We start from the raw sequence: 25,277 nt of genomic DNA, 5'->3' as shown, positions 1-25,277 counted from the left end.
GGCTTAGCTATGCTCTCTCAAGACCAACCTACGATTTTGGTGACTGACACCCCTCAGTACAGCCCCAGTGTGGTCCTAGTGCACCACTATGTCGACAGCTCTGAATGACCTGTTGCTTTTGCCTCTAAATCTCTCATGCCGACCCAGAAAGCATTACTCCCAGATGGAAAAAGAGGTTCTTATCATAGTCTTTGCTCTCCAGAAATTTCATGGTCTTTTGTATGACTCCAAGTTTCACCTCATTACTGACCATAAACCCATGATTCCCTTGTTTCACCCCCACACTTTCTTGCCTGACAAGGCAGCACACCACCTACAATTACAATTACAAAATCCATTTTCGATCTACGTGGTAACATGCCAATGCGGATGCCTTGCCCTGCCTTCCTGTGGGTCGTGATCCCGACTTTGATCATGAAGAATGGCTTTGCTTCCATCTTGATACTGAAACACAGGCCGTGGTGAAAGGTTTCCCAATTACGAGCTTACACATAGCAGCTGCTGTTGCCACCAACCCGTATCTCGGCCAGGTGGTTCGGTTTGTTGAACAGGGCTGGCCAAATAGACTGCCAGGTCAGGCTTCAGACTCTCCGTGCATCTGTTTTTCCTTATTGTATCACCTCTCAGTTTTTGAAAGTGTTTTGCTTTTATGCATAGAAGACCTTGCTTGTGGATGCATTTTTCCAGTTTCCTTCTTTCTCCAGTGTGCATCAGCATAGGCTGAGATCACAATTTGTTTCTTTTTGAGGGTTTTTTTCTATTGAGGGATTGCCTTAAACTCGAGTTCCTGTTAATGGAACTTAGTTCATTTCTCACACCTGTCAATTGTTTTTCCTGTCACAGAACTCCTCATGTTATGGCTTGGCCATTCCACCCTCAATTACATAGTGAGGCGGAATGACTAGTGTGTGTGTTCAAGTCCCAAATGATAAAGTTCGAGGTGGATTCTTCGCCGGATGATGCCCTTCTCCAATTTGCTGAGCACCTGTCGCTTCATGCCTATGGGATGCAGAGTCCACGAGTTGCTCACGACAGGTAGGCACTCATGCTCCTCCACCCTCTGTAGCCTGTGGTGCACCTGCTGCAGTAGGGTTCCTCCGGCTGCTTCATGCTGCGATTCCCAGTATGGGTATGAGGGGTTGGTCATAGGTCCGAGTGGATACCAGCCACTGCTGTCTGCCGTCGTGGTCGCCATCTTTGTGATGCCTAAATGGCTGATGCCCCCACTCATTGTGGGTGTCGCCGATCACCGCAGCCCGCACCACTGCTCTCCACCTCGGGCCCATTGTTGACTGCTGTGGAGGTGCCCCGTCATATTGGCTGCCTCCTCTACATGTGGTGCCCTTAGGCTTCAGCTCCCTGGTACCAGGTGCCGGTCTGTCTCCTGCCTGGGGTCCATCGCCGCAGTCTGCTGTTCTGGTCAGGCCACCTCCTTTGGCACTGTTATCACCTTTGCCTCAGCCATCAGTGCCAGTGGGTTCAGTCCTGTGTCCACCAAACTACAATCTTCCTCCTGATGACGACACAGAGATGGTGATGGCACGCTCCTTCCCAGTGCTGTCATCGGGCGCCGTGTGAGCCAACCACCTTGGGCATGCCTACATCTCCATGCACTCCATCCCTATAGTCCAGTGTCTGATTGGCACTTAGTCCCTCCCCTGGCATCAGCACCAGCTGCTTCCACTCGAGATCCATTGGATGTGTCTCTTGTCGGATCTCCGATGTCTCCTCTATCCCCTGAGCACTCTCTTGCTACTAGTGTGTGTGTTAGCATGAGTGTGCTCAGTGTAGAGTTGCCGTGCGTATGTACTTTAATCAACCACCAACTGTATCAGCGTGGGCCAGCCATGAGAGGCCACCTGTAGGAAGCATGCACATGGCACGGTCTCCGCCTCGCTGTCTACCAGTGACTTGTGCTTATATATGCATGTAGCAGCATTGACTAGCCCTCACTATGTTATTTTAGTTTGTACCACTCACGTCAGTTGTTCTGTGCGTCACTTATGTTGCACTTCCTGTATGATTCTTTTGTCTTGTTATGTGTCGAGTCATGAGAGGTTTATTTCTGTTATTGTTCAGAGGGTTATGAATAAAGCCATATTGTGTTACTTGGATCGGTTTCGTGTGTTACTTGGTTACTAGACACACACACACACACACACACACACACACACACACACACACACACACACCAGTGCTGATGAGATTTGACTGATGGATATTTAAACAAAAATGTATTATCCTTTCTAAATACCTCTACAGTGTTGCAAGGTCAGAAATAAACAAATATTTGTTTATTCTTGGAATGCTGACTGTAAATGTTAAGCATCAAATAACTGTTTTGTGTTCCAGAGAAAGAAATGTTATATGGTAACAACATAGCTTAATGTAGTCCTCCAGGGATATTACCAGACCCTGGACAACTTTTGGGTTGTTGATAGATTTTGCTGTGGTAGATACCTTGAACTGGAACTTCAAACAGGGATAATTGTCCCTGTCAGAGCAAACCTCATCACCACCGGTACAATATCTCTGTATTTTGTTTTTACCTTTACCATCAATGGCTCATTACGATGAAATCACAAGAACAGATATTAAATAGAATACTTCTTGCCACTTGTACCTCTTCCACTATACTCATGCTTGCATTATATGACAGGTATTAAGTATCCCATTACTTGAGCTTCTTTTTATGATAGTGACTTTGTCTCAAAATATACTGAGTGGAGTGTCAGTTGCTGCTAACAAACCGGACATCTTGATCACTGTAATAGTGTCTGCAGTTTACACATGCCTCTTCTTGCATGTGAGGCAACACAGGTGCACAGTGACTAGGTACAAGGCACAGAGGTGTAAGTGCACCATTAGATGGCTGAGCAGTTTAGAACAAGTTTTCGTATTGCAAGAAGTTAGGAATTTTTCTGCATTCCCTATTCAAATGAGAAGTTGTGGTTCTCTGGTGGCAGATGAACGAGATATATAAATGACAGACAACATCATGTCAGTAACTGATATCTAAACTGGACTAAGATGATGAAGAAGAAGAAGATTTATGCCTACATTCACATATGTACTCTGCGAGCCACCACATGGTGAATGGCAGACGTTACCTTGTACCACTACCAGCCACTTCCTTTCCTGTACACTTGCAAATCCCAGCAAGGGAAAAATAACACTCTAATGCTTCCATATTAGTCTTAATTTCTCACGTGTTCATGGTTTTTGGGCAAAATGTGCTGTGATGGCAGTAAAGCCATTCTGCAGTCCACACAGATGTCAGTTCTCAAAATTTTCTTAGTAGTATTTTGCGAAAAGAATGTTGTCTCCCCTGCAGGGATTCTCACCTGAGTTCACGGAACATTTCTGTAACACTCCCATGTTGATCAAACCAGCTGATAACAAATCTAGCAGCATGCCTCTGAATTGCTTGTGTCTTTCTTTAATCCATCCTGGAGGGATCTCAAACACTGGGGAGCAGTACTGTAAAATGGGATGCACCAGTGTTCTATTTAAGGTCTGCTACATAAATGAGTTAGGCATTCCTAAAATTCTTCCAGTAAATGAAACCATTCATTCACCTTTCCCACTAATTACGCTACTTGCTTGTCCCATATAATATTACTTTTCAACATTATGCCTAGATGTTTGATTGACATTATTCTGTCTAGTAGCACACCCCTAATACTTTACTGAGCATCAGATAGATTGTTGTTCCTACTCATCTGCTTTAACTTTTATTTTTCCAGAAATAAAGCGAGCTGCTATTCACGACACCAGATAGAAAGTCTAAGTCATCCTATATCCTCCTATAGCCACTCAGTGTTTATATTTTCAGGTATACAGCAGTGTCATCAGCAAACAGTTGCAGATTGTTGCTCACCTTCCCCATCAGAATAATAGCGGTACTATCACACTTCCTGTGTGTGTGTGTGTGTGTGTGTGTGTGTGTGTGTGTGTGAGAGAGAGAGAGAGAGAGAGAGAGAGAGAGAGAGGGTGTGCGTTTGGGCGGGGGGGGGGGGGGGGGGGGTCGCATATTACCTGATGTTACCCTATTACTTAGGAGGTTTTTGAGCCACTCACATGCCAGAGAACATATTTCGTGTGCTCAGACCTTCATTGACATCTGCAGCTGGACACTGTGTCAAACACTTGTCAGAGATCTAGGAATACGGGCTCTGCCTGTGGCCCTTCACCCATGGTTCGCAAGATAAAGTGTGAGAAAATGGCAAGCTGTGTATCACATGACTGTAGTGATTTGTAGACCGATGCTTTTCTCCCTCAAGGAAATTTATTGTATTGGAACTTAAAATATGCTCAAGGATACTGCAATAAACCAGTGTTAACAATATCGGTCTGTAATTTTGCAGGTGTGTTATTTTACCCTTTTTATGTACAAGATCACCTGCATGTTTTTCTAGTCACTTGGGAAATTTGCCTTAAATGTGAGCTAAGAAAGGGGCTGTTGCCAAAGAGTACTCTCTGTAAAACCGAATTCAGACCTGGTGGCTTGTTTGTTTTAAACTCCTTTGTGTTGCTTCTCAGTGCCAGGGATGCCTCTGTCATGTACTCGATATGGGAATTTATGTGACTGTGAAATGATGGTATGTCTGTACAATCCTCCTGCATGAATGATTTTTTTTTAAATGCAAAATTTGAAACTTCAGCTTTCCTTTTGCTGTTGTCTATTGGCACATCAGATGACTGACAGGTAACTGAACAGAAGCCTTTGACTTGCCCAGTGATTTTAAATAGGACCAGAATTTTCATGGGTTTTAAACAAGATCTCTCACTAATGTATGACAGTGAAAGTTATTGTAGGCATCATGCATCATCATTTTTATAGACGCATGAGTTTGTACTAACTTTTGTCTGTCGACATTTGTGCATTCTTTTTTTAACCTAGAGTGCAACAACGTCTGTTTCTGCAGCATTTTTCCAATTTTGTCGATAAACCATGGTGGTCTTTTGTGTCCTTAATCCACTTACTAGACCATGTATTCCTCCACAGTGTTATTTGTAATTAGCTTCAGCTTTGCCCATTGTTGTTGTTGTTGTTGTGGTCTTCAGTCCTGAGACTGGTTTGATGCAGCTCTCCATGCCACTCTATCCTGTGCAAGCTTTTTCATCTCCCAGTACCTACTGCAACCTACATCCTTCTGAATCTGCTTAGTGTATTCATCTCTTGGTCTCCCTCTACGATTTTTACCCTCCACGCTGCCCTCCAATACTAAATTGGTGATCCCTTGATGCCTCAGAACATGTCCTACCAACCGATCCCTTCTTCTGGTCAAGTTGGGCCACAAACTTCTCTTCTCCCCAATCCTATTCAATACTTCCTCATTAGTTATGTGATCTACCCATCTAATCTTCAGCATTCTTCTGTAGCACCACATTTCGAAAGCTTCTATTCTCTTCTTGTCCAAACTATTTATCGTCCATGTTTCACTTCCATACATGGCTACACTCCATACGAATACTTTCAGAAATGACTTCCTGACACTTAAATCAATACTGGATGTTAACAAATTTCTCTTCTTCAGAAACGCTTTCCTTGCCATTGCCAGCCTACATTTCATATCCTCTCTACTTCGACCATCATCAGTTATTTTGCTCCCCAAATAGCAAAACTCCTTTACTACTTTAAGTGCCTCATTTCCTAATCTAATTCCCTCAGCATCACCCGACTTAATTAGACTACATTCCATTATCCTTGTTTTGCTTTTGTTGATGTTCATCTTATATCCTCCTTTCAAGACACTGTCCATTCCATTCAACTGCTCTTCCAAGTCCTTTGCTGTCTCTGACAGAATCACAATGTCATCGGCGAACCTCAAAGTTTTTATTTCTTCTCCATGAATTTTAATGCCTACCCCGAATTTTCCTTTTGTTTCCTTTACTGCTTGCTCAATATACAGATTGAACAACATCGGGGAGAGGCAACAACCCTGTCTTACTCCCTTCCCAACCACTGCTTCCCTTTCATGTCCCTCGACTCTTATAACTGCCATCTGGTTTCTGTACAAATTGTAAATAGCCTTTCGCTCCCTGTATTTTACCCCTGCCACCTTCAGAATTTGAAAGAGAGTATTCCAGTCAACATTGTTAAAAGCTTTCTCTAAGTCTACAAATGCTAGAAACGTAGGTTTGCCTTTCCTTAATCTTTCTTCTAAGATAAGTCGTAAGGTCAGTATTGCCTCACGTGTTCCAGTGTTTCTACGGAATCCAAACTGATCTTCCCCGAGGTTGGCTTCTACTAGTTTTTCCATTCGTCTATAAAGAATTCGTGTTAGTATTTTGCAGCTGTGACTTATTAAGCTGATAGTTCGGTAATTTTCACATCTGTCAACACCTGCTTTCTTTGGGATTGGAATTATTATATTCTTCTTGAAGTCTGAGGGTATTTCGCCTGTTTCATACATCTTGCTCACCAGATGGTAGAGTTTTGTCAGGACTGGCTCTCCCACGGCCGTCAGTAGTTCCAATGGAATATTGTCTACTCCGGGGGCCTTGTTTCGACTCAGGTCTTTCAGTGCTCTGTCAAACTCTACACGCAGTATCTTATCTCCCATTTCATCTTCATCTACATCCTCTTCCATTTCCATAATATTGTCCTCAAGTACATCGCCCTTGTATAGACCCTCTATATACTCCTTCCACCTTTCTGCTTTCCCTTCTTTGCTTAGAACTGGGTTTCCATCTGAGCTCTTGATATTCATACCAGTCGTTCTCTTATCTCCAAAGGTCTCTTTAATTTTCCTGTAGGCGGTATCTATCTTACCCCTAGTGAGATAGGCCTCTACATCCTTACATTTGTCCTCTAGCCATCCCTGCTTAGCCATTTTGCACTTCCTGTCGATCTCATTTTTGAGACGTTTGTATTCCTTTTTGCCTGTTTCACTTACTGCATTTTTATATTTTCTCCTTTCATCAATTAAATTCAATATTTCTTCTGTTACCCAAGGATTTCTACTAGCCCTCGTCTTTTTACCTACTTGATCCTCTGCTGCCTTCACTACTTCATCCCTCAAAGCTACCCATTCTTCTTCTACTGTATTTATTTCCCCCATTCCTGTCAATTGCTCCCTTATGCTCTCCCTGAATCTCTGTACAACCTCTGGTTCTTTCAGTTTATCCAGGTCCCATCTCCTTAAATTCCCACCTTTTTGCAGTTTCTTCAGTTTTAATCTACAGGTCATAACCAATAGATTGTGGTCAGAGTCCACATCTGCCCCTGGAAATGTCTTACAATTTAAAACCTGGTTCCTAAATCTCTGTCTTACCATTATATAATCTATCTGATACCTTTTAGTATCTCCAGGGTTCTTCCATGTATACAACCTTCTTTCATGATTCTTAAACCAAGTGTTAGTTATGATTATGTTGTGCTCTGTGCAAAATTCTACCAGGCGGCTTCCTCTTTCATTTCTGTCCCCCAATCCATATTCACCTACTATGTTTCCTTCTCTCCCTTTTCCTACACTCGAATTCCAGTCACCCATGACTATTAAATTTTCGTCTCCCTTCACAATCTGAATAATTTCTTTTATTTCATCATACATTTCTTCAATTTCTTCGTCATCTGCAGAGCTAGTTGGCATATAAACTTGTACTACTGTAGTAGGCGTGGGCTTCGTATCTATCTTGGCCACAATAATGCGTTCACTATGCTGTTTGTAGTAGCTTACCCGCATTCCTATTTTCCTATTCATTATTAAACCTACTCCTGCATTACCCCTATTTGATTTTGTGTTTATAACCCTGTAGTCACCTGACCAGAAGTCTTGTTCCTCCTGCCACCGAACTTCACTAATTCCCACTATATCTAACTTCAACCTATCCATTTCCCTTTTTAAATTTTCTAACCTACCTGCCCGATTAAGGGATCTGACATTCCACGCTCCGATCCGTAGAACGCCAGTTTTCTTTCTCCTGATAATGACATCCTCTTGAGTAGTCCCCGCCCGGAGATCCGAATGGGGGACTATTTTACCTCCGGAATATTTTACCCAAGAGGACGCCATCATCATTTAATCATACAGTAAAGCTGCATGCCCTCGGGAAAAATTACGGCTGTAGTTTCCCCTTGCTTTCAGCCGTTCGCAGTACCAGCACAGCAAGGCCGTTTTGGTTATTGTTACAAGGCCAGATCAGTCAATCATCCAGACTGTTGCCCTTGCAACTACTGAAAAGGCTGCTGCCCCTCTTCAGGAACCACACGTTTGTCTGGCCTCTCAACAGATACCCCTCCGTTGTGGTTGCACCTACGGTACGGCTATCTGTATCGCTGAGGCACGCAAGCCTCCCCACCAACGGCAAGGTCCATGGTTCATGGGGGGGGCCTTTGCCCATAATTCATCTAATTCCATCATATTGGAACTAAATTATGTCCATTCATTGTCTAAGTATGATACTAACAGCAGCTTATCTGCTGTTTCCAACAGTTAAACTCTCCTAGCCTTCTTAAGGGATTTATTAACTTTAGTAACGACTGTCGCCGTGATGATGTCCCGACAACTAACCCTTCTCTCTATACTGTCACTGTCAGTAAGATCAAGCATGTTTGTACCTACAAGATTTAAAATATTTCCATTGTATGTGGGTCGCCAAACTAGTTGTTAAATATATTTCTCAGAAGAAAGGCCTTTGTGTGTAATTTTGTGGCGGTGTTCGTAGCGACAAACAATTCGCGGTAGAAACGGCTTACGAAGTCACTGCCACACTTTTAATAGCGGGCTGACCGGTCCGCTGGAACAGTGAACAGAAAGATGAAAACCCAAACACTCTGATCAAATAAAAGTCGGTACTTATCTTTATTAATGAAGATACAGAAACACAGTGGTGAACTCTGTGTCTACAGAAACCTGTCTAGTTCGAGTCGGAGCGGCTAGGTCAGCGTCGGCTGACGACAAACAACAACTCTGCTGCGATGAACACACAACTGACTAGCAAGTACACAATTCGGTGGCGAGTATACAACTGAGCGGCGAATACAGAACTGTCCTAGCGCTCGCGACTCCAGCGCTTAAGAACACAGAAGCCAGCGGTGGCGCGCGCAGACTTGCGGCGATTTGCTGTCTCGCTGGCGCTGCTTATGCGGATGGCGTCCGGACTTTGATGCTGCCAACCTTTTGGCAGCGGGCTCGGGTGGCATTACTGGCTAGGATATAACACTCCTCCCCCCCAAATCGCCGCACCGTCGTTGAATAATGACGTGGCGAGCGTCGACAGCGGGGGAGGGGTCTGGCCGCAGGCGTAGCAGAAGAGACCGGGGCGGAGACTGTTGTTGGTGGCAGTCCCCGGTCCGCACCCCAGCATTGGCTGCGCGGGGCCTCGGGAAACACCGACTGAAAACCGAGGTCAGGGTGCACGCCTGTGACCACGGGCGCAGCTTCTGGTACTGGACGCGACGGGGCGTCGGGACCCACGAAGAGAGGCAGCGTCTCCAGACGCTGCGTCGACGGCTGCTGAGTGGGCGCCGGACAAGGCGCTGCGGTGTCAGACTCCTGGGGGGTGCCCAAGGAAAGCGGCTGCAGGACAGGCTGCACAGCCACTGCTTGGGAAGGCGGCCTGGCTGAGGGGTCGACGTCCATCAGCTCTGAAGGCGGTGACGACTGAAGAGGGACCACAGGTGCCGGAGCGACCACCTGGGGCGCTCCCGGATGAAGCTGTGCGGGAGGCAGCAACGGGACGGGCTGTCGGCGTGGTAGCGGCGACGGCTGTTGCTGCTGCCCTGGGGGCGGCAGCGAAGTCGGAAGGCGCGGCTGGAACCTGCCGCGGACCAAATCTGTGGACAAAGAACGAGCGGCAGAATCCGAGCGGCCAGCGCGGCACAACTGGTTCTGATGCCTCCTGTGCACCCCAGTAGCACCTTGAGCAATATAAAAACCGCGAACCTGGACACTTATCACGGTACCACGTTCCCAACGACGGCGACCGTGATAAACTCTGAAAAAAACGGCGTCGTTGCGCTGAAAACGCGTGTGATGCTCAGAAGCGGCGGGTCGATCCGGGGGGTGCAACAACCGTAGTAGGGTGCGATGACGACGGCCGTGGAGAAGCTCCGCAGGCGAAGGGCCGTCGCGTGGCGTGGTCCGGTACGATGACAGGAACGTGATGAGGGCCTGCTGACGAGAGTGCGTAGCACGAAGGTGGTCCATATGATCCTTGAATGTGCGTACAAAACGTTCCGCTGCACCATTCGATTGAGGGTGGAACGGCGGAGTAAGAACATGGCGAATGCCATTGGCAGAACAAAAACTTTCAAATTCAGCAGAGGTAAATTGTGGACCATTGTCAGACACTAAAACTTCTGGAAGACCCTCAATACAAAAAATTGAAGTCAACGCCTGTATAGTTTGTGCAGACGTTGTAGACTGCATGGGCACAACAAACGGAAAATTACTAAATGCATCTATCACGATGAGCCAACGAGAATTCCAATATGGACCAGTGAAATCAATATGTACTCGCTGCCAGGGACCGGCAGGGCGTGCCCACTCAAAATAGCGTTGAGGCGGAGCAGCTTGGTGTTCGGCACACGTCGAACAATCTGTAGACATCTGCGTAATCTGCTTATCAATGCCGATCCATGTACAATGACGGCGGGCAAGCTGCTTGGTGCGGACCACTCCCCAATGACCTTGATGCAACAAGTCGAGGACCTTGGATTGGAGCACTTGGGGAACCACTACACGAAGCTGGTCATTCTCGGTGCGTAACAGCAAAACTCCGTGTGAAACAGACAACAGATGACGTTGCGGATAATAGCGACGAACCACGGGATCCGATATGTCCTTTGCCTTGGACGGCCAACCACGTTGAACAAAACGTAATAGTAAACTCAGATGAGGATCCGTAGCTGTCTCACGTGCCACCTGACGATAATCAATCGGAAAATCCCGGAGGGATTGATGCTCATCGGCGTCAATCTGATGGCAAGAGTCTTCAGAGGAATCGAAGACATCATCCGCAGCAATCGGCAATCTAGAAAGCGTGTCAGCGTTTGCATGCTGAGCTGTAGGGCGATACAGTATCTCATACTGGTATTGTGATAACAAAAGAGCCCAACGCTGTAGTCTCTGAGCTGTCCGCTGAGGAACTGGTTTAGACGGATGAAACAGTGACGTCAGAGGCTTGTGATCTGTTACTAAATAGAATGGTCTACCATAGAGGTAGTGATGGAATTTTGTGACACCGAACACAAGAGCCAACGCTTCCTTGTCCAATTGGCTATAATTACACTGAGCTTTGTTTAGCAATTTAGATGCGAACTCAATAGGATGTTCGGTGTTACCGACTCGGTGAGACAACACAGCACCGAGGCCGAAAGAAGAGGCATCACAAGCTAACACCAGAGGCTTGTTAGGGTTGTAATGGACCAGACAACGATCATTCAATAAAGCCTCTTTAAGCTGCTGAAAGGCTGATTGGCAATCAGCTGACCACACAAATGGAACATTCTTACGGCGGGGACGATGCAACGGTGCAGCAATCTGTGATGCATTAGGTATAAACCGTCAATTTGCCAAGAACTGCTTGCAATTCATGCAGATTGCGAGGGGCGGGCAAATCACGAATAGCTGCTAAATGTGACTGGGAGGGATGAATGCCTTGAGCATTAATAACATGTCCCAGATACTCCATCTCCGTAAGGAAAAATGAACAGTTATCGATGTTGCAGCGTAGGCCTGCCTGAGACAACACTTTAAACAAACACTCCAAATTACGGAAATGTTCAGCAGGCGTCTGGCCGGACACAACAATATCGTCTAAATAGTTGCAACACGATGGCACATTAGCCAGAAGTTGTGACAAAAAACGCTGAAAAACAGCTGGAGCTGACGCACAACCAAAAGGCAAACGCAGAAAACGGAACAACCCCAACGACGTGTTTATGACAAAATACTGTTGTGATTGCTCGTCGAGGGGCAATTGCAAATATGCTTCACGGAGATCAATTTTGGGAAAGAAACGAGCTTCCCCTAACTTATCCATCAGCTCGTCCGATCTAGGCAAAGGAAAAGAATCAATGACAGTCTGAGGATTAACTGTCGACTTAAAATCAGCACACAAACGTAACTTGCCAGACGGTTTCTTTATAATAACTAAGGGAGAAGCCCACTGGCTCGCTGAAACGGGTTGAATAACACCGTTGTTTTGCCAACGACGAAGTTCATCTTCTACAGGTGCCCGGAGGGCATGAGGCACTGGACGAGCACGACAAAATCGAGGCTGAGCATTATCTTTTAACGTAATATGAGCGGCAAAGTTCGCAGCACAACCTAGTTCGTCTTTAAAAATGTCACTGTATCGTTTACACAAATCGGTTATGCTGTCTTGAGGAACAACAACAGAATTAATTTGCAACACATTGTCTTGGATAGACAGGCCAAACAAGCCAAAACAGTCTAATTCGAAAATGTTGACACTGTCCGTAGCGCGGAGCACTGTGAATGAAACTGGTTTTGTATTGCCACGGAATGTGGCTGGCACGCTACATACACCTAACACAGGAATTTGTTCTCCACTATAAGTAGCCAAAGAATGTTTTGCCGCTGAAAGTTTAGGGCGGCCGATAGCCGCATACGTAGCACTATTTATGAGAGTCACAGACGCACCAGTGTCTAATTGAAAATTGAAGGTCTTATCCTGGATGCGTAGCTTCACAAATAGTTTATTACACTGTCTCTGGATCGGTGCAGTGGAGGCGGAAGACACAAAATCAGCGCGTTTAGCGCGCGTTCGCTGCTTACGACAACTCGTGGGTTGGGCGGGTGGAACAACAACTCCCGCTTCACTTGCAGTCTGTACATTACTTTTTACAGCGTTTGAATTACGCTTGGGTCGCATAGCAGAGGGCTGGGTGGGTGGGTTATTGCGAACAATTTTATTACCCACACGAACCGTGGAAGAGTCTTTAAACGCGACCTTCTGGGCGGGCTGGCTTTGAAGAACATGAATATCCATGGGCTGGGCAGCACTAGAATTGTTCTTGCGTTTACGCAAACAAACAGTCTGGATGTGTCCTTTCCTTTGACAAAAGTGACAAACCGCGTTTCTTAACGGGCAACGTTCACGAGGATGAGCAAGACCACACTTAGGGCAAGACTTAACTCTATCATTTTGCACACGCGGCTGATGAATGTGTTTAACATGACGCGGCCGGCTAGTGTTTACAGTCTGACTCTGCCGGTGGGGCCGCGGGCGTGACATAACTTGCTTAGCACAGGCAATTTGAGAAATACATGGCTGAACTAACTCACACTCAGCAGAGTCAAAAGTATCTTGGGCTTCAATGATGTTCATCACAGTCTCTAATGACGGGTCAGGCAACTTTAAGATAGCAGCACGAATACGAGAATCTGCAATGTTTTGAGTAATAGCGTCTCGTAACATGACATCACTGTAGGAAGCTCCACACACACAATTAAATCGGCACTGACGGGTGAGGCCCCGTAAATCTGTTAACCTCTGTTTATTAGATTGATGTGGCAGTTTCTTTAATCTGAAGAACTTGAATCTGGCTGCTGCCACATGAACTCGCGACTCGAAATACTCAGCAAGCTTGTTAACAACAACGTCATAGTCTAAAGCTTCTGGCTGGGATTCCGGGAACAACTTACAAAGTAGTCGATAGACTTCCACGCCTGCAGTGGAAATTAAATAAAGCTGCCGCTCAGTACCTGTGATTTTGTAGACTGTCATGTGCGCCTGCAACTGCGCGAAATATTCTCGCCATTCTTCTCTTGATGCATCAAAAGCACGGAAAGGTGGTGCTGCCTGTGCTTGTTCCTGTTGTGTTGGAGGATTAGCCGCTTGTTTGGCGATTGCTTCCACCAGACTTTGTATTTGCTGACTCTGTAACAAGATCAACTGTTGTAATTCGGCAGACATAGTGAACACAAATTAAACCAGCCCCCAAAATTTTATCGCTATAATTAGTATAACCAGAAACAAGTTGAACCAGCCCTGCACACGAGTTCGGAAGACCTCGTCGCCAGTTTTGTGGCAGTGTTCGTAGCGACAAACAATTCGCAGTAGAAACGGCTTACGAAGTCACCGCCACACTTTTAATAGCGGGCCGACCGGTCCGCTGGAACAGTGAACAGAAAGATGAAAACCCAAACACTCTGATCAAATAAAAGTCGGTACTTATCTTTATTAATGAAGATACAGAAACACAGTGGTGAACTCCGTGTCTACAGAAACCTGTCTAGTTCGAGTCGGAGCGGCTAGGTCTGCGTCGGCTGACGACAAACAACAACTCTGCTGCGATGAACACACAACTGACTAGCAAGTACACAATTCGGTGGTGAGTATACAACTGAGCGGCGAATACAGAACTGTCCTAGCGCTCGCGACTCCAGCTCTTAAGAACCCAGAAGCCAGCGGTGGCGCGCGCAGACTTGCGGCGATTTACTGTCTCGCTGGCGCTGCTTATGCGGACGGCGTCCGGACTTTGATGCTGCCAACCTTATGGCAGCGGGCTCGGGTGGCATTACTGGCTAGGATATAACATGTAAGAAAGACAGTGAAAATTGTGGAAAATTTAACTCGTGCGATCCTACATATTGTCAGTGTATTTTTTATTTTTCTTTCAACTGTTTTATCATTAGCTATGAATGTAGATGTGGATGCATATTTTTGTCATGTGACACTTCATATTAGTGTGGTAACATTGTGTAAGGGTTTGAGAGAAAAATAAGGGTAAAAATCACTATTCTCAAAGATAAGGGGATATTGTGCATACAGTGGTGACATCTATCAGAAATGGTGGAAATGACAACCTTTGAACTGTAAGTGATGTGCATAGCATTGCATCCTGTTTGCACTTCCCTGTTAAATACAGGCTAGCTGTGCACCACCAGGGATTTATTTTTTGAATTTTCAAAACATCAACTGCAAGTTTAAATATTTTTTCCCTTTACATGTCGACAGCTGCATTCATTACTAATTTGTTGTTGTTGTTGTTCCTCGTCTTCTTCTTCTTCTTCTTCTTCTTCTTCTTCTTAGCTTCAGTTCATAGACTGGTTTGATTCAGCTCTCCACTCCAGTCCATCCTGTGCAGGCCCATTCATCTCTGAATAACTGCTGCAACCTACAACCATTTACACACACACACACACACACACACTCTCTCTCTCTCTCTCTCTCTCTCTTCCCCCTCCACTTCCCAAATTGTCTGTACCTAGATGCCTGATGATGTGTCCGATCCTCTTCCCCCTCCACTTCCCAAATTGTCTGTACCTAGATGCCTGGTGATGTGTCCGATCTACCATTTCCATCTTCTAGTTAAGCTGTGCCTCCTCATTGGGTATTTCATCTACTCATCTAATCATCAAAATTCTTCTGTAGTACCACTTTTCAAAAGCTTCTATTCCCTTCTTGTCTGAACTGCTTATTGTGTGCATTTCACTTCTATAAAAGGCTGCGTATACCTCCAGAAAAGACTTACTAACACTTAAATTAGTATCAGACATTAACAAGTTCCTCATTTTCAGCAAGGCTTTTCTTGCTGTTGCCAATCTGCATTTTATATCCTCTCTTCTATAGCCATTATCAGTTTATTTTCTACTGAAATAGCAAAACTCATATAGATTTCGTAACCTAACTCCTTCAAAGCCACCTGATGTAATTTGATTACATTCCACTGTGCCATTGGCAAAACCTCAAAATTTTTATTTCTTCTCTCAGAACTTTAATTCTCTTTCCATATTTCTTCTTTGTTTCATTTACTGCTTGCTCAATGAATGTACAGGTTGAAATACATCAGGGATACCCAACAACCCTGTCTCACTCCTTTCTCTGTCAGTGCTACTCTTGCATGTCCTTCAACTCTTATAACTGGAGTCTGGTTTGTTCTATATATTTTTCAATCCCTGTATTTTATCCCTTACACCATCAAAACCTCAAAGAGTGTTGTCCTGTCAGCTTTATCAAAAGCTTTTGCTAAGTCTACAAATGATCTGAATGTAGGTTTGCCTTTCTTCAGCTCATCATTTATGATAAATTGTAGGGCCAGTATTGCCTCATGTGTCTTACATTTCTCTGGAGCCCAAACTGCTCTTTCCCAAGGTCAGCCTCTCCGAACTTTTTCATTCTTTTGTAAATAATTTTTGTAATAATTTTCAACCTTGGCTTATTAAACTGATGCTCTGGTAATTTTTCACACTTGAGAGCACCAGCTTTATTTGGAACTGGAATTATTACATTCTTCTTGTAGTCTGAGGGTATTTCTGAGTCTCATATATCCTACTTACCAAGGGGAATTTTATTTTATTTTTACATCTGGTTTAAAAATTTTCATCTTCTCATTATATAATCAATCTGAAACCTACCATTATCCCAGATCTCTTCCACATATACAGCTTTTAAAAAAATGGTTCAAATGGCTCTGAGCACTATGGGACTTAACTTCTGAGGTCATCAGTCCCCTAGAACTTAGAACTACTTAAACCTAACTAACCGAAGGACATCACGCACATCCATGCCCGAGGCAGGATTCAAACCTGCGACTATAACGGTCGCGCGGTTCCAGACTGTAGCGCCTAGAACCGCTCGGCCATTTTGGTCGGCTATACAGCTTACTTTCAAATGTTAGTGCTGATTAAATTATGCAGTGAGCAAACTTCTGCCAGGTAGCTTCCTCTTTCATTGCTTTTTCCCTGTCCATGTGCTACTTTTTTTTTCTTTTTTTATCTCCACTAACTACCTGAATTAATAATTCATATGTAAGATTTTTCTAGATGCCCCCCACACTCAAAACCCTTTTTTTGAATCGTGTATTCTTAATCAGACTGTTATTGAACATCATGTCTCATTGTATCTTAGCCAGTAGATCCACTCTCCAGTTACCTCACAACTTTGGATAATACTGTCTATTTTTATGCAGACATTAAAGTTCACTACAAGAGTAGAATCATTTGTTGGTCCTTTCATTTCTGCTATTGCTTGGAATGTTTTGAATGATGTTACATTTAATACAATGAATAAGTCTCTCGTAATACAGCTTAAACATCGAAAAGTAGCATCTTGTCCCTTAGTATATTCTCTATTTAAGTAATATTCAGTAACTTTATCGTTGAATAATGACAGCAAAATCAACCATGTGGTAATATTACTCTTTTAAAGAAAGTAGTGGAATTTTGAATGCTGTGCACATTGATACACCCTTGAATTCCATTTGCCAACTAGATCGTATTCTAAAAATTGTTCTCAGAGTGGTAGCAGCATCTCTTTACGTTGGAGATGACCTTTAAAATATCACATGCTTTGTTAACAAACATCTCATTTTAGCTCCAGTGTGAATGACTTTACAATTTGTTATTGTTTTGTTGGAATTTTATTCTATTTTATTGTTATAAAGTGTAAATAAAAAAATCTGTTGCAGCAATCACTTCATGCTGTACAACTCTGCCTGCAGCTGCAGGCAACTGGCGGTGATTGCAGTGTATATACTGATGTAAGTTGCTCGTGCTTGTGTGCTGCTGGTTGCAGTAGTAGATTCATATGTTCCAGCATGGCTTTCAGAGGGTAATTGTTTCATTGTTTCACTTGCTTTAAGTGTGCATGCGAAAACACTTGTTAATTTACAAACAAAATTTATTTGTATAGGTTATTCTTTCATTAATATTCTGAAAACGAATCAGTTTGGATGAAATCTTATTTTTTAATCTTATTTTTTATGTTTTTAATTTCTTGTTTAAAGGAGTAGTTAACTGTTTCACCAAAAAGCTGTCTAGAAGATTTTAGAAGGCAGTAGTGTTGCAAAAACCAGGATTTAAAATTGCTACTCTTGTTACATATTACTAGTAAATGATATGAACAGTCATCTTTATATTGCTGTGAAACTACTGTACAGGGTACACCAGAAATAATTTTACAAATTTAGGGATGCTGGAGGTAACTTCTCACTAAAAAAAAAAGAACAAACAAAAATGAATAAATAAATAAAAAAAATAAAAAATTCATATAAACGAATATTTGAAAAAGCTTCATTTTTTTAGTTGTTAATGGAACATTATTTTACAATGTTCTCAGTTTAGAAACTAGTAGCAAATTTTCCACTTCCACCCTCACAAAATGTATGGGTAGACGAGGAACCTCATGGCACAGTTCAAATTAGACACGACTAACAGTTGATATATGGGCCAGAATTGTAGGTGACTGTGTGGCAGGCTGACTGTGTGGTAGGCCCATATGAGTTCCCAGAATGTACTATATTGTTTATTTACAAGGATTTTATTCAGAACATTCTGTATGATGAGGCTCGAATACTTCTCAGTGACAATTTTGTATGTGTAATAGGGTAATGTTTACCTTGACACATGAAACATGCAGGGAGAACCAATTCCATGCCTGCTCGTTCCCCATAACTTTGTTCTTTCAATTATTATTTATGGGGCTACTTTTATTCTTTCAGTTATTATTTATGGGGCTACTTAACACAGTTGTTTTATGTAGCAGTCATGTTTCATCAGCAGAGGTGTTTTATTGGTGTGTCATGGAGCCCTGTCAAACCAAGGGGCACTCTTTGGGGTTAATAAAGTGTGTGTCAGTTCATACTCTCATTAATGTGTGTATGTGCAGAAACAAGTGGAGGGCATTCTTTAATATTTGTTGCAGATTTCTGATTTAAGATCTTAGTAAATTGTCCTTGCAAAAATAACTTAGAGATGAGGTATTTTTTGGATATGTGTTCATACAGAGGCTTTTTTCTCATTTTGTTGTTCAAATTTCTCTTCCCCCTCCTTCTCATAGGTTGTAAAACAGGTTCTGAAACACACTGTGCTGTATATTTCCCAAGGGAATCATAGATAAGTGAAAACTGTCACATACTCTTCATCATTGGACATTTATTCCATTCAGTAAATAGGCTACTCTGTGCTGCTACAATGAGAAAAATAACATAATTAGTTCATTTACTTACTGACAGATGGTTGGTAAAATCAGCTTGTGTTTTTTCATAGGTTTCTTATGGGCGAATTAGCTAATGACTGCGTAACAAAACATGCATCTGCTGACTACTGTTGATATGTTACCTTCTCACTTCAGGAGATAAATATCACTTATTCGTTTTATCCAATATGAACTGATTCATTCTTTGAGTAGAATGTTAGAGGGCCTTTATTTCAGTTTTATTCTTCTTGAATTGACTTTAGCATACTATGAAGCACCCAACTAACACTTAATGATGTCAAACAATAGAGATTCCATAGTGTGTAAAGGATAGGTTGATACTCGAACACACACACACACACACACACACACACACACACACAGCCACCATCTTCCCGGATGCTACAGCCCGTAGCTACCAGCAGTACAAGGATGGTCCCATAAGTACCTGACCCAACAATGAAAACACAAAAATTTTGGAAAAAATGTATTTATTTTTCAACATTATCTCCTTTCATCTCTGTACACTTTTACTAGCGATGTTCAATAAGTTCAAGAATAGGGTGTATGAGGTAGCAATTCAAGCTTTAATTTGTTAATTTTCGCCATTGCAATAATGGACTCATGAGCTGGTGTATTGTCCTGAAGAAATAACACTTTCTTCTTGGCCAAATACTGTCATTTTTGCTTGATTTCTTCGCCCAAACGTTGCAGTAAGTTTGCATAATACTCACCATTGATAGTTTTTCCTTTTTCAAGGTAGTCAATGAAAATTATCCCACGCGCATCCCAAAAAACTGACACAATGACCTAGCCTGCAAATGAAACAGTCTTTGTCTTCTTTGGAGTTGATTCCCCAATTTATGTCTTTTGTTTTGATTGTTATTTTGTCTCAGGAGTGAAGTGGTGGACCCATGTTTCATCCATGGTTATGGAACGGTGCAAAAAATCAGCTCTGTTGCTGCAAAACTTTGCGAAACACTCATTTGAAACATCTTCACGACACTGTTTTTGCTCGTCAGCATTTCTGGAGTCGTCAACTCATTTAGTCGACCACTGTGATGCTTGTCTTGGCAGATCAAATGGCCTCATTTAAAATCAGCTGCCCAATATTTTACTGCTCTCAACGAAGGAGCAGACTCTCTCAAAGTAGAATCTAGCACATCTTTAATATTGGTTGCACTGAGGCCTTTCAAAAAAAAATATTGTATCACATAATGATGACCAATTTTCTCCATTTTCACTCACAACATTCACTATTGATGGCTGTCAAACAAATACTAAACAATGAAATGGTAGTTAAATCAAGACCCTAAGCTGCTGACAGGTACTGGTATACATCAACAGGGATAGTTGAAAATGTGTGCCCTGACTGGGACACGAACATGGAATCTCCTGCTTACATGGCAGACCCTCTATCCATCTGAGCCACCAAGGGCACAGAGGATACTGCGACTGCTGGGATTTATCCCTTGCACGCTCCCCGTGAGACTCACATTCCCAACTTAATGGCCACACACTATGTTCATAGTGCCCCTGCCAATTACACTCTTTACTCATGGCATACAATCTTACAGAGACCAGAGAGATGCATATGCATCCACACTAAAGAAGGTCAATGGCTGGTTAGCCTTAACTACATGAAGATGGTATCTGTTCTTTTTGAAACTTGAAACATATGCTTCATAGATCAAATACTTTCTAATCCAGAGACGTTTTTCAACAACAACTGCCATCTCTCAGTCAGGCCAGGTACTTACATGACCAGCCTCGTAGTGCCTGCAGACAGTGGCCGGCCATATGTGTGTGTGGGTTGTGCTTTGTTTTTGTGTGTGTGTGTGTGTGTGTGTGTGTGTGTGTGTGTTTTACAGTTTCTACTTCTTCTGCTTTTGAAGGACTTTCTCCAAACGATGAAATATTTCTAACATTCTTTTTCACTGTACCTGTCTGTGACTCATCACCACCTCTTTGTGGTTAGTTACAATATATCCTTCCCATATTGTTTTTATTGATTTCAGTTTTCTTTGGTGCCAACACAACTTAATTTCTATGACTTCTGCTTTTTTCTTGTCTCAGTCCATATGACTTGCCTTTTCTACGTGAGTTCTTTAAGTGATTAAAGATTATCTTAGTGAGTCTAGTGTCAACCATGCATGAGATGTGTCCAGAGAATTTCATCCTTCATTTCTGCATCGCCTGTGAGGCTCTGTTACATCCCTTGGTTGCTGCAGAGTTGCTCATTATCACTGATATTTCTTGGTGCAATATTTTCTCTTAATATGTTCTGCCCCTAATTCTCTCTCTCTCTCTCTCTCTCTCTCTCTCTCTCTCTCTCTCTCTCTCTCACACACACACACACACACACACACACACACTCACTCACACTCTCTCTCGCTCACTCTTCACTATATCCCCCTGTTGCCACTGGTAATTTGTTAGCTTGACATTAGTCGAGATCGCTTTTGAAATGTGGGTGTTCTTTGTGAAAAAGAATTACTTATCCATTTTCTTGACTCTTTCATAGTTTGTATTCATGTCTAAACTGTGTTGTTATATAATCTAACTGATTTATTTGATCTGGCCAATCCTATTGATTCTACCATTCCTTGTGGAGATGTATTTCAGGCATTTATTTAGTACTGGATATGTACTTTGTCTTTCCAAAGAAATTTATGTAATAAGTTTTGCTGTTACCTCCTTGGGAGTGTTAATTTGTCTAATGGTTGAACCAGTGTGCCGCGATAACACTAAAAGATCATAATCAAATGTTACGTAGTTGAGAGAATGTTTCCTTTTTTATGATCTATTACAATTTATTCTTTAATACCATTTTATTCAAGTGTTTTTTTCCAATTATTTGAGAGCTTTGTCCTTGACACAGGTGACAGGTTTAATATAAATAGGTCAATCTTTTGTCTTATGTGGGATTTTGCTTTAAATGGTTCTGAAATCTCACCCATGAACTTAATTTTCGAGCTGTTTAGATGATTAAGAGTAACGTGGTTTTGTTCACCCTTATTTCTTTGAGAATGTCATAAAATTTGCTGCTTATTAATTGAATCATAAGTTTTCTTAAAGTCCACGTATACTGATAAATACGGGGTTATTACAAATTATTGAAGTGATTTCACAGCTCTACAATAACTTTATTATTTGAGATATTTTCACAATGCTTTGCACACACATACAAAAACTCAAAAAGTTTTTTTAGGCATTCACAAATGTTCGATATGTGCCCCTTTAGTGATTCGGCAGACATCAAGCCAATAATCAAGTTCCTCCCACACTCGGCGCTGCATGTCCCTATCAATGAGTTCGAAAGCATCGTTGATGCGAGCTCGCAGTTCTGGCACGTTTCTTGGTAGAGGAGGTTTAAACGCTGAATCTTTCACATAACCCCACAGAAAGAAATCGCATGGGGTTAAGTCGGGAGAGCGTGGAGGCCATGACATGAATTGCTGATCATGATCTCCACCACGACCAATCCATCGGTTTTCCAATCTCCTGTTTAAGAAATGCCGAACATCATGATGGAAGTGCGGTGGAGCACCATCCTGTTGAAAGATGAAGTCGGCACTGTCGGTCTCCAGTTGTCGCATGAGCCAATTTTCCAGCATGTCCAGATACACGTGTCCTGTAACGTTTTTTTCGCAGAAGAAAAAGGGGCCGTAAACTTTAAACCGTGAGATTGCACAAAACACGTTCACTTTTGGTGAATTGCGAATTTGCTGCACGAATGCATGAGGATTCTCTACCGCCCAGATTCGCACATTGTGTCTGTTCACTTCACCATTAAGAAAAAATGTTGCTTCATCACTGAAAACAAGTTTCGCACTGAACGCATCCTCTTCCATGAGCTGTTGCAACCACGCCGAAAATTCAAAGCGTTTGACTTTGTCATCGGGTGTCAGGGCTTGTAGCAATTGTAAACGGTAAGGCTTCTGCTTTAGCCTTTTCCGTAAGATTTTCCAAACCGTCGGCTGTGGTACGTTTAGCTCCCTGCTTGCTTTATTCGTCGACTTCCGCGGGCTACGCGTGAAACTTGCCCGCACGCGTTCAACCGTTTCTTTGCTCACTGCAGGCCGACCTGTTGATTTCCCCTTACAGAGGCATCCAGAAGCTTTAAACTGCGCATACCATTGCCGAATGGAGTTAGCAGTTGTTGGATCTTTGTTGAACTTCGTCCTGAAGTGTCGTTGCACTGTTATGACTGACTGATGTGAGTGCATTTCAAGCACGACATACGCTTTCTCAGCTCCTATCGCCATTTTGTCTCACTGCGCTCTCGAGCGCTCTGGCGGCAGAAACCTGAAGTGCGGCCTCAGCCGAACAAAACTATATGAGTTTTTCTACGTATCTGTAGTGTGTCGTGACCATATGTCAATGAGTGGAGCTACAGTGAATTTATGAAATCGCTTCAGTCATTTGTAACAGCCCTGTGGCAATTATGTACTTTGGTAGTGTTTTGAGATTTCACATTTATTCCACACAACATTATTCTATTCAAGAAACAGCCTCATTTTCACCAATCGTGTGCTCCACTTTCTTCTTTAATCACAGGAGCAGTGCCATCAATAAGATCTGGTGTTTCTTGGGTAGAACTGGGCTGCCAGTGTCTGTTTACTGTAGCAAATATACATCAGTGCATTTTACAGTCATTGTGAATCTTGGATGTATCATATACTGTGTTTATCCAACTATAAGATGAAGCTTTTTCCCCAAAATTCTTCATTCAAAAAGTACAGGGTTGTCTTATATTTGCAAATTAAACTATTGCTGCTGAGGTCAACGTTTTTACACATTAATAGATTAATTAGTGGTCATCTTAGATTTACAAATGAAGCTTTGGCTTCTGAGGTTTCGTACAAATTTATTTTGAAGAATTTTGATGGGTAGGACTTAGCAAAAAATTCTTTCATTGTAATAGTCTCGAGACCATCTGATATGCCGATATACTTGATGCAGTGTCAACCTTGCTCAAAGAGTCACAGGATATTTGACTCGCAGCACTAGTACAAGGGATAGATGAGAATGAATTAGCCACAACAACCATCTAATGATCTGCTTAAAACATTGACAATTTCTTGAAACACAGGAGGAAATAGCATCAAATTCTTCAACTTACAAACATTTTTTTGTATTTAACAGGTTTACATTAAAAGTTTTCATTCATGCATGAATACCATATACATACATTTTATGCTGTTTTTAAGTACAGTTAACATTCAAAGGTGAAACTGTTGTTCTTCAAAAACCCTTACTTGTTTCTGCACCCAAATATTGATGAACTGAAACACAAAAATATGTATGTATATTTTTATTATTTTGGAATTTTTTGTTTGTATGTATAACAGTTAGGAATGTCTTTTAAAGGAAATTAAGAAAAGAGCATAAAAACAATTTATTCATCATCATCTTCGGAATTGTCAATCGACAGATTAGAGGGTGTTGAAGTTGCCCCAAAGTTGAAGTTGATGGCTGTGCATCACTATCATCTTTGATATTTCTTGAAATATGTAACACATTGTACCAGCTCAAATTTCCAGTTTGTCCTGCATGAATTCATCCACTGAGTAATAACATTTCAGTGTCAGTACATCATATAGCTTTCTTTTAAGTGGAGGTAAATTCATCTGCATCAACTTGTTCCCTGTTAATTTATTACAAATTTTCATTCCTGTGTATTGAGGTCCCTGGGCATACAGTCTGAGGTGGAGGGTGGGGAGCATAAATATTTCTTTGTTTTTAGTATCATGTGGATGGACAAAATGGTTTCCCTCAAATATTTCATATCTGATGTACAAAAATTTAATAAATCTCAAGTATGTATAGGGATGGCAAAGTTAATATTTTAAGTTTTCTAAATAATGGGCAACGTGGTTCTTTATGATTTGCAGTGCACATATTTTGAATGTTTTTTCCTTGTGTTTTTAGTATCCACACTATGTTTCTCGAGTTACCCCGAAAAACAATGCCAGACCTAATAATGGATTCAAACTAGCTTGTATATGCTACTTTTTCTATGTCTGTGTCAGTTGCAGTTGATAATATTTGCATTGCAAATGCAAAGATGCTCAGATTATTTGTTAGGTATTTAACGTGTGGCTGCCAGCTCAAATTTTTATCTACATTTATATTTTGGTTGTTGTGAACAATTTGAATCTGCTCATATTTTGACTGTTTGGTTTTGAATTGCATCATGTGAGTCTTAGATATGTTTAGATTCAACCCATTTATCTGAAACCAAGTTTCTAAGGTAGCAAGGGCACTGATCACAGATCTGGGAATTTTTTCCGAATCCTGATCTTCAACTAAGGCAGAAGTATTATCTGTTAACAGAACTGATGGGGAGCTGATATTTAGTGGTACGTCATTAACAT

At 42.3% G+C, this 25,277-nt stretch overlaps 2 protein-coding genes across 2 annotated transcripts in view; both read left to right on the top strand.

Annotated features, from left to right (window-relative positions):
• The window catches only part of LOC124788907 (death-associated protein kinase 3-like), a 96,386-nt gene that overhangs the window by 65,710 nt on the left and 5,399 nt on the right, over positions 1 to 25,277 (top strand). The window lies entirely within an intron of this gene.
• LOC124789541 (death-associated protein kinase dapk-1-like) overlaps positions 17,434 to 25,277 on the top strand; it is a 248,001-nt gene continuing 240,157 nt past the window's right edge. The window contains exon 1 of the mRNA XM_047256938.1: positions 17,434 to 17,461. The gene's annotated coding sequence lies outside the window, so the exon portion shown is untranslated. The remainder of the gene's footprint in view (positions 17,462 to 25,277) is intronic.

Source organism: Schistocerca piceifrons, chromosome 3 (genome assembly GCF_021461385.2).
Source record: "Schistocerca piceifrons isolate TAMUIC-IGC-003096 chromosome 3, iqSchPice1.1, whole genome shotgun sequence".
NCBI classification, from domain to species: Eukaryota; Metazoa; Arthropoda; class Insecta; order Orthoptera; family Acrididae; genus Schistocerca; species Schistocerca piceifrons.
The sequence above is the reverse complement of the archived record's forward strand: the minus strand, read 5'-3'. Positions and strand labels throughout refer to the sequence as shown.